Raw genomic sequence first — 8505 nt, 5'->3', positions numbered from 1 at the left:
AGTTTCAAACCAATCCATGTTTCAAGATTAATTTAGGAACTATTACACTCAAAAAACAACAAATTGGGTAGAAGTACCCCTAAGCCCCAGTTTGCTTATTTAACTAGGCGCTCATGCATTCCTGCCAAATCTGGTTTTCATGAAAGTCAATTTATTTGTTCATTATGTGTCATTTGAAACCATTCAAGCAGTTGTGAGGTGGAATTAAAGCCTCTGCTGTAGTATTTCACTGATTGAAATGTTTTGGCCATTTTTGGAGGAAACTTAAGACATGAAGATAGGGCATGAAAATGCACTGAAATATCAAAGCCACCTTATTGATAACATTGCAATTTTGTTCTGTTGATATACTGTAAGGATTTCTGGGGGGTGTGGTCCTGATGTACTTAGAACTGGAGGATCTGAAAGACTGAAATTTAAGCCATTTTCAAAGAAAATTATCTGATAACATTAGCTCTGTTCCTCTGCCAAACAAAATTCCATTAACCAGCTGAAATGGGACTTAATAACAATCATGTAAACCAATTAGCCTCAATTTATAACTCCATTAGGAGCTTTATTCATCACCACATGGCTTTATAGAGCTGTGCTTCCTTCTGGCATTTGGTGATTAAATAACAAATAAGGCCTGGGGTACAAAACAAAAATGTAAATGCAGATTACCTAAGTAAGACTTACATCTCTGAAAAGAGATTAATTTGAAATCTCATGATTTTTACACATTCCAGAGAGCTACTCCAGACTATAAAACTAAAATGTCTATATCTAAAAGCATATACTGTAGCTGGATTAATATTTTCAGTGTTTGAGATCAGAGGGAAATCTAAATCATCTGAACTACAGGCCACTCACTTTGCTACCAATATACTTATTCTTGCAACATTAGTACGATCGAGACATTTCAGTCTTTAGCAGAATAATCTTTTTTTTTTTTTTCTTTATGTGTCAAGACAACCACTTCTGTTCCCCCTTGGAACTGATATCTTATTCCAGGGTGATCCCATTAATGGTTTGAGATCCATATTGCATTAGAAGGTGAAAAATTACACTTTATGGACTCCTGCTAAACTATCTTTAAGACCTTTAAGTTTGATCTGGTGATGAGTTTGATTCTGACCATGTGATTTAGATACCTTGAAGCAGATTTACTGATACCAGATTGGCCAGTTTTCTTTCCATTCTCTTTTCTATCTGTAGCAAATGTACAATTTTCCACAGCAGAAAATTAGAAAGAGGTAGAGATACTGAGCGAAGACTTCTTCTTGGGTGGTCAGTTGTTGCCCTGAAGCACAACAATTATTTGCAGTAACTTTCTAAATACAGATATTAAGAATGGTTTGAATACAAATCAGAATGTTCTATTTCCTTACTCCTCTGAATATAGACATAGCAATGGTAGATCAGAGACTCAGAACCTGAATGCTGAGAACATTAAGCACAAATCCTAAAGAAGATTCCCTTCAGCCTAGTGATCATTTCTGTGATGGTTCTCAGTATATATTTTTCACTGAATTAAAGAAACAAAACTGCACAATTGCACAGTTTTTTGATACTGCTGTTAGCAATACATTGTATAGAATCAAATTATTCTCCCAGCAGTGCATTTATAAATCATTTTGCAACACATTATTCTTCAGAAGAGTCATTCTGTAAACAAAGGCTGCCTCTTCAATTTCAGATAACGTGCCACATTGCATTTGAACAAGTTATTTTTGGTTCTGTTGGCCTATGATTTGTTAACTGAGCAAGGGACACCATCCATCACATGGCAACAATATGTATTGGAATATTCATGGAAAGGCTCAACTTCTAGTGCCATACCACCAACATCCAGCTTTGATGCCAAGAGCCAATATAATAAAACAGGAGGCATTAGTTTTACAGCAGCCTTCGTAAAGGTAGCATTCTAGTATAACAATGAGGTATTTAAATTAGGCAAATATATTCTTCCCATTTCAGCTGCATAAGATTAATAAATGATAAGCAAAGAGTAAACAGTGAAAGAATCCCGAAAATGATTTTTATTGTAATTAAATTTGTACCAGAATTGGTATGATAGGTCATGATTGGCTTGTTCCTGCCAGTTCCATCATCCTCTCATGTGTTTCTCTATAAGCAATGTACACTTTTATCAAAGTAGATATTTTTACTCTAAAAGATCTATCATTAGATCTTTTAATTACTCTATAGAACTTTGCATTAACTTTAGTACCTAAAATCTGATTCTTGAGAACAAGTAAGGACTTATAAGATATCATGAGAGTTTTTTTTTTTCCTGATTTATGATACAACCACGCACTTGTAGAAGAACTCGATGCTTTCATCCTCAATTTAATTCTTGTCTGATGAGGAACAAATATTCAAATCTACCTCCTATCTCCTTCTCCTCCTCAGTTTAAGCTATAATGAACTGACACCACAGTTGCATTTATTTGTAAACACTGCACTTCTGAATGTGAATTCAGGAATACTGTTCATATTATTATTCAAATCTGAAATGTTCACTTTAATTTCAACGGCTTTCTGCAATACTACATTTAATGAGTAATTACTATTCTTTTGAAGCAACCTTAAATTACCACCTTAATTAGCACATTTCCTGGACTTTGTCAAGAAAAAAAAAAAAACAGTACAGTTTTGGCAAATTACTAGTTACTGTAATCAATAGCAGCTTGAACAGAGTAAGCTACAAACACAGTATTTTTTCTGATTATTACTTAAATTATAGATACAAATAATGATAGACTTGAGGTGAAAACGGCTCTTTGGGCTTGATCCCAAAGTGAGTGACATCAATTAAAACACTCTTTTGCTTTATATCACGCTTTGGAATAGGCCTAATAGCATCAATTAGCAGACTCATTTCCCTTATATAATGAATGGGAGCAAGTCTTAAATTATAAAAATGTAATTACTCCAGCTTTGATTTGACAATATTGAGAGAAAAATCAGACCTAACATGTTATCAAGCAGTCTGCATTTCTGGATCTAAGAAGCAGGTGGGCACATCCCAACCATTCATCAGCCAATGAAAGAAGTAGTATAGTAATTTATTATTATTATTATTTCCCTCCCAGAGGAAAAAGAAGAAAATAAAAGGAACCAACGTGAAGTGAAAATCATTAAACATTGTTTTACAGATAAATAAGAGGCCTAAAAATTGATGGATTTTAGTTTGATTAAATGCTTACCAAGACTGGTGACAACAACTGCATAGTTTAAATGGGTGCATCATTGATTATTGCTTAGCACTGATCAGTGATCTGAAAATTACACATCTCAAAATTTGACATTTATATGCTGATAATACAGTAAGACTTCCATGTCTCATTTCACATCAAATTATTGCAGTGCTTTCTTTTATAATGCTGTTATGATTCCTGACAAATTTGGTAATGACCTTGTCTTGAGGTGACTCATTTCCTTTTTGTCTGATGATGGAAACAGGCTACATAGACACAGTACCAGGAAACAGATTTTAAACCACTGATATATCCACATGGGATATTCTTTCAAAAAATCTGCTCATGTAATGTAGGGTCTTTAGGTCTTTTTTAAATTTCAGTAGTTGCCTCTCCCTGACAGACAGAAGGACCTATATTCTTTCAGCTGCCTGAACACAATTCCTTACATACCACGGGTGTTCAGTATGCACTTGTTACATAAGCATCTTCTTCCATAACAATTTGAAATAGGTAGCAGAAGACCAGGTGAAAACAGCCCCTAAGGAAACAAGGAATAAGTCAGGGTCTTCCAATGTGTAGAATACTGTCAAGAAAGCCTTCTTCCTTGTTTACTCAACTCAGATATCAATGATGAGAGAGAAATGGGAGAGAGAGCATTTGTTACAGCAATCAGCTATGGAGTGACAGGGAATTCAGCAGCCTGTGGGGATATTAAAAAAAAAAAAAAAAAAAAAGAGCTCCTCCATACAGGCTATTATTGGTTGTTCTCATTGAAGTTGAATGAATGAAATTATGTCTTAAGCTCATGCCTTGAGTATTAGTTTTTCTCCTGTGCATCCAGGAATGTGTTTTGTGGAACAATAAAGCTACATCTGACCTGACCACCTGACCATAGACTTAAATTTAGAAGGACTGTTTGCCAAAAACAGTTTACCTGCAAAACAAATTGGTTTTGTACTTAGTTACATTCAAAATAATGCAAGGGTGAAATGACTTGCATAGGAACGTTTCCTTAATCTTCTGGTGAATATTATCTCTTTCCTCTGAATCAGTGTGCTCCCAGACTGTGAGCCAGCAGCTATTGAGCTTGTTGACCTCCTCCATTGCGAATTATTTTGCTGGGCTCTTGGAATGTTCCTAATTCATTCCTGTGGTGGATTTAAACATAAAAAATGCAGTAATCGCCACTGAGAAATCAAGTCAACATTGAAATACTGCCTAAAGGTGACACAAAATGAAGACTTACGTGATATATCCACTTTATCCTGACAAACTCTGCTAAATATTAGTAAGCGTTTTTTCAGACGTCACTTTGAAGCAATGCTATTTTTTTGCATGCAGCTACAAATACAAAGGAATACTTTAATCCTAGGAACAGAAAATAATCTGATTATTATATTATCTGAGCATGATTTTTTCAGCAACAAAGTTTAAAACAAACTTCTCTATCCCATATTTGACACTAAGTTTATGAAACTGATGAAAATATTCTTTGCTAAGCAGTAATTAACTACTTAGACGACATGCTATAATGTATGGGCTATTAAACTGTTTGGTAATTCTGACGTATCTTTGTTGTTTCATTTATTTTCCCCCAACAAAGCATTTCCAATGATTGAATTAAGATGGGTTATAATCTTTAGTAAAATGACTTTTGTTGTGCTCAAAGAATTTCTAATAATTACTATCCCCACTAAGATGATTTTGAAAAAAGAAAGAACAGAACAGTTTCATGTATTTTATTTTGCTTTATGTGCAAAAGTAGTCAAAGGATTTGATTACCATTGATATTAAGGACTAATTCCTCAGCAGAACTTCAGAGCTGACAGTACTAATATATCGTTTCTTCTTCAGGGTACAACTATGCAGTTTATATCATAGGCATTGCTTCTAAACTCTGGTACAAATATCTTAGATAATCTTCACCTGATTTGATCAGTAATCTTAAAAGTGTACTTATATTTTTAACACAAGAAAAAAAAAACTATAAGCCCTTGCAGACTCAGTTACTTCTTTCTGCCAGAACTGTTATTATTCACATCTCATGCACCAACTACAAAAGCCAGAGAAACAATAGTTACCACCTGCACTGTCGTACACATATTTGTAATTAAAATGATCAGTAAATTAAAAAAAAAAAAAAAAAAAAAAAAAAAAAAAAAGAATACTTATGTCTTTAATTTTTTACTTCATAATGCTAATATGCAATGTAACTTACTAAGTATGCTTGGCAATGTTATTTCATAGTAATTTAATTCATTTATGATTTACTGTAAATAAAAATAGAAACTAAGGATGGTAATAGGGAAACCCACAACTACTGAGATGCATTCAAAAGAAATTTCACAGTTAATTATTAATTCCAAACAAATTAAGGCAAATATAAATATTACTATTTAGAAGAAAAGACAAATTAAAAGATGACAAATGAATGAAAGATTTTGGATAGTAAAGCCAAGAATGGAGTTTTTTTAGCTTACAAAATAACACAAATGTATATCTATACTATATTTTGTGTTTGTACTAAAAAGCTAAAATAAGAAACAGGATTACTGTGGATTGTGCACTGATCTTGGTAAGATATGACTTATTAAATGAAAATACAGCTGAATAAGAAAAAAGGAGACAAAAAAAAAAGAGGGAAAAAGAAAGAAAAAGAAAAAATGCAAGTGAACAAAAAAGCTAAAGAAATAAAAGGCAAACGTTAAAAAGAATCAAAAACAATAAAGGGGGAAGGAAATGACAAGGAAAAGAAAAAATAACAAAAAAGTAAGAATTTTCAACTCATAAGTGAGTATTTTTATTTTTCTAAAGAAGATCTTTGTCCAAAAAAATAATAATATAGTATATATAACTTTATTAATATATGTATGTTTACCGAGCACTAGATCTTAGCCTCTCCTCAGTTACTCTTTATACCCATTTCCCAGAGATTCACAAGAGAGACAGAAGAATACGTCAGGTGGGCGGTGGCTGTAACCATGATACAGCATTGCTGGTAGTGGCTGGCCAGACCAGATATCATTGTCAGTGATATAACACTAGAAATCACTAAAAATTCTACTGTACTGCTTGGGAGGGTACATGGTTTGGCTTTTCACACATCATAGCAGTATTTCAGAGGTGCAGCCAGTTCCTCCTAGGATCTGTTACTACTGGAATGCTCTTCATACTTGCAAACAATAAAACGTTTCTAAAGCTAAACAATCACTATTAAAAAAATAAATTATGTGCCTGGAAAACATGAAATCCTTTCTGGTTCAAACTGTCTGAAATGTTTGCAACAAAACAGATCTATTATAAACTCGGCATTCAGAAAAGGGTAATTCAAACACTTATGAATGTTTAAGAAAGCCTGGACATTTTAAAATTCAAACTACATGGCTACATAATTTTGGATTGTTTTGACTCAAAACCATGCAGAACCTTATAATAGTTATTAAATTTGATAAACTCACCAAATTCAAACATATAATTTGAACCTGAATGTTTTGGGGAAGAATTAATTCTCTGAACTCTAAAGTAAATAGTGCTTAAAAGGGCTTTGCATAGGAAGAGATATAATTTAAAAGCAAAATGTACAAAACTTGCCCAACATCCTTGAAACTCCACTATTTCTTCTGTGGAGAAATGTAAATACTACCACAATAAAAATAAGACATCTGATATCTTATTCCGTGCTTAGTGATACTTCACACAGCAGAACATAGAAACATACAGATATATAATTTACTTTATGTTAGACTTGCTTGTCTGAAACAAATGTCAGTCTACTTATTACCTATACACATTAATTAGTATCTAGTGTATTTATGCTGTACAAACTTTTTTAATGCATACACAAAAAAGGCTTTTATTTATAAACCTAAGTATTTTTTTTTTTTTTTTCCAAAAACAGTGCTAAATCTACTCTGCTCATAAAATACAAAAGAAAATTTAATTTAATCAGTTGGAATAAGGTTGTTTTTATTTTTTTAAATTTATTCTATTAAACCTTTTCTTTTGAAAATAAAGAGATAAAATAGTACTGTAGAACTGCATCCATAGCAATTAAGTAATACCTCCCATTTATTACTATTTATTTTAGTATTACTATTTAAAATAATTTATTTGCATGGCTCTCTTTCTACTTACCTAGACTGTTGAAATGATATGCCTTCTTGCTCATTCTTAGTTACTCTTTTGGTAACTTAAACTTGATACTTTTTAGTTTTCCAATATTTTGTATTGCTTTTATCCCCTTTTCATTTTGTCACTGTTTTGAAGACATAATCTCACTGACATGAACATAAAGAGACATTATTTTCTAATTTAAAATGTTATAATGTTATCACATTCAATACAGTTTAGGTTTCATCATTCCTTCCAGTGAACACTGACAATATTAACTTCATCTTCTTAGTTCTGCTAATTGAGCAAGTAAGCAAAGTATCCTGATTTTTTCAATCCTTCTTGCCTTAGTTTTTATATCTCAGCAATGATTTTCATTAAGTTGTCTTTCAGTTTCTCGCAGATAAACAACTAATTGCTATAACTACCCCATTGGCACCTTCATAGGTTGTTCACTTTTGTTCCTTCCAAAAGTGGCTGCTTCCTTATAAAGAGAATATTATTCACCTTAGTGCAACTTTTCAGTTTCATAAAGAAAGATTTGCACCTTACACTACTGCATTTGATCATAAAAGCATAGGAATTCCTGTGACTTTCAGATGAATTACAGAGAAGAATATGTGACTCATAGTGACAACTCATCAGTAGTTTTACACTACCACTCCTTACTTTAAAAACAAACAAACAAATAAAAACGTTTTAACTGTTGCTGAGTAACAGAAGAACACAGAGAGACAAATCAAACCAACCAGTAGCAAAGAACTGCTGCCTTAATGGTTTGGCAACAGCAGGGTTGGGGTGGGACCAGGATGAGTACCTGAATGAGGCCAGGTGTTATTTCATACCATAAGGTACCATGTAGAAGGCAACAATTAAGTTATGGGAGAAGGCTATGGGTAGCTGCTGCTAAGAGAGTGTTGTTGGATGTTGGTTGGCAGGTGAAAAGGTCTTACCTTGCTGACGGTTTTACTGTGTGGTTGTGCTGATAGTTGACTGATGATCAGCAGGTGATGAATAATTGCATTGCTACTATATATATTTCTATTTTCTGCCTTAGTAAATAACTTTTATTTTGGTCCAATCATTATATTTTGTTTCCAGTTCTCTTCCTTTTTCTATTTGAAGTGGAATGAGCGAAAGCTGCCTGTGAGTTTAAACCGTGAGCCTGCAGCATAAAAATATTCAAGGATACAGTCACGTAATACCAAAA

The 8505-nt window shown here is 33.1% G+C and overlaps 1 long non-coding RNA gene across 1 annotated transcript; it reads right to left on the bottom strand.

Annotated features, from left to right (window-relative positions):
- Nucleotides 1-4003: 4003 nt before the first annotated feature.
- Nucleotides 4004-8241, bottom strand: LOC140250919 (uncharacterized). The gene is made up of 3 exons (XR_011903329.1): nucleotides 8113-8241; nucleotides 4432-4553; nucleotides 4004-4333 (listed from the first exon to the last, which is right to left on the bottom strand). It is a non-coding gene; the product is annotated as an uncharacterized lncRNA (long non-coding RNA).
- Nucleotides 8242-8505: the final 264 nt, after the last annotated feature.

Source organism: Excalfactoria chinensis, chromosome 4 (assembly GCF_039878825.1).
Source record: "Excalfactoria chinensis isolate bCotChi1 chromosome 4, bCotChi1.hap2, whole genome shotgun sequence".
Lineage (NCBI taxonomy): Eukaryota > Metazoa > Chordata > Aves > Galliformes > Phasianidae > Excalfactoria > Excalfactoria chinensis.
The sequence above is the reverse complement of the archived record's forward strand: the minus strand, read 5'-3'. Positions and strand labels throughout refer to the sequence as shown.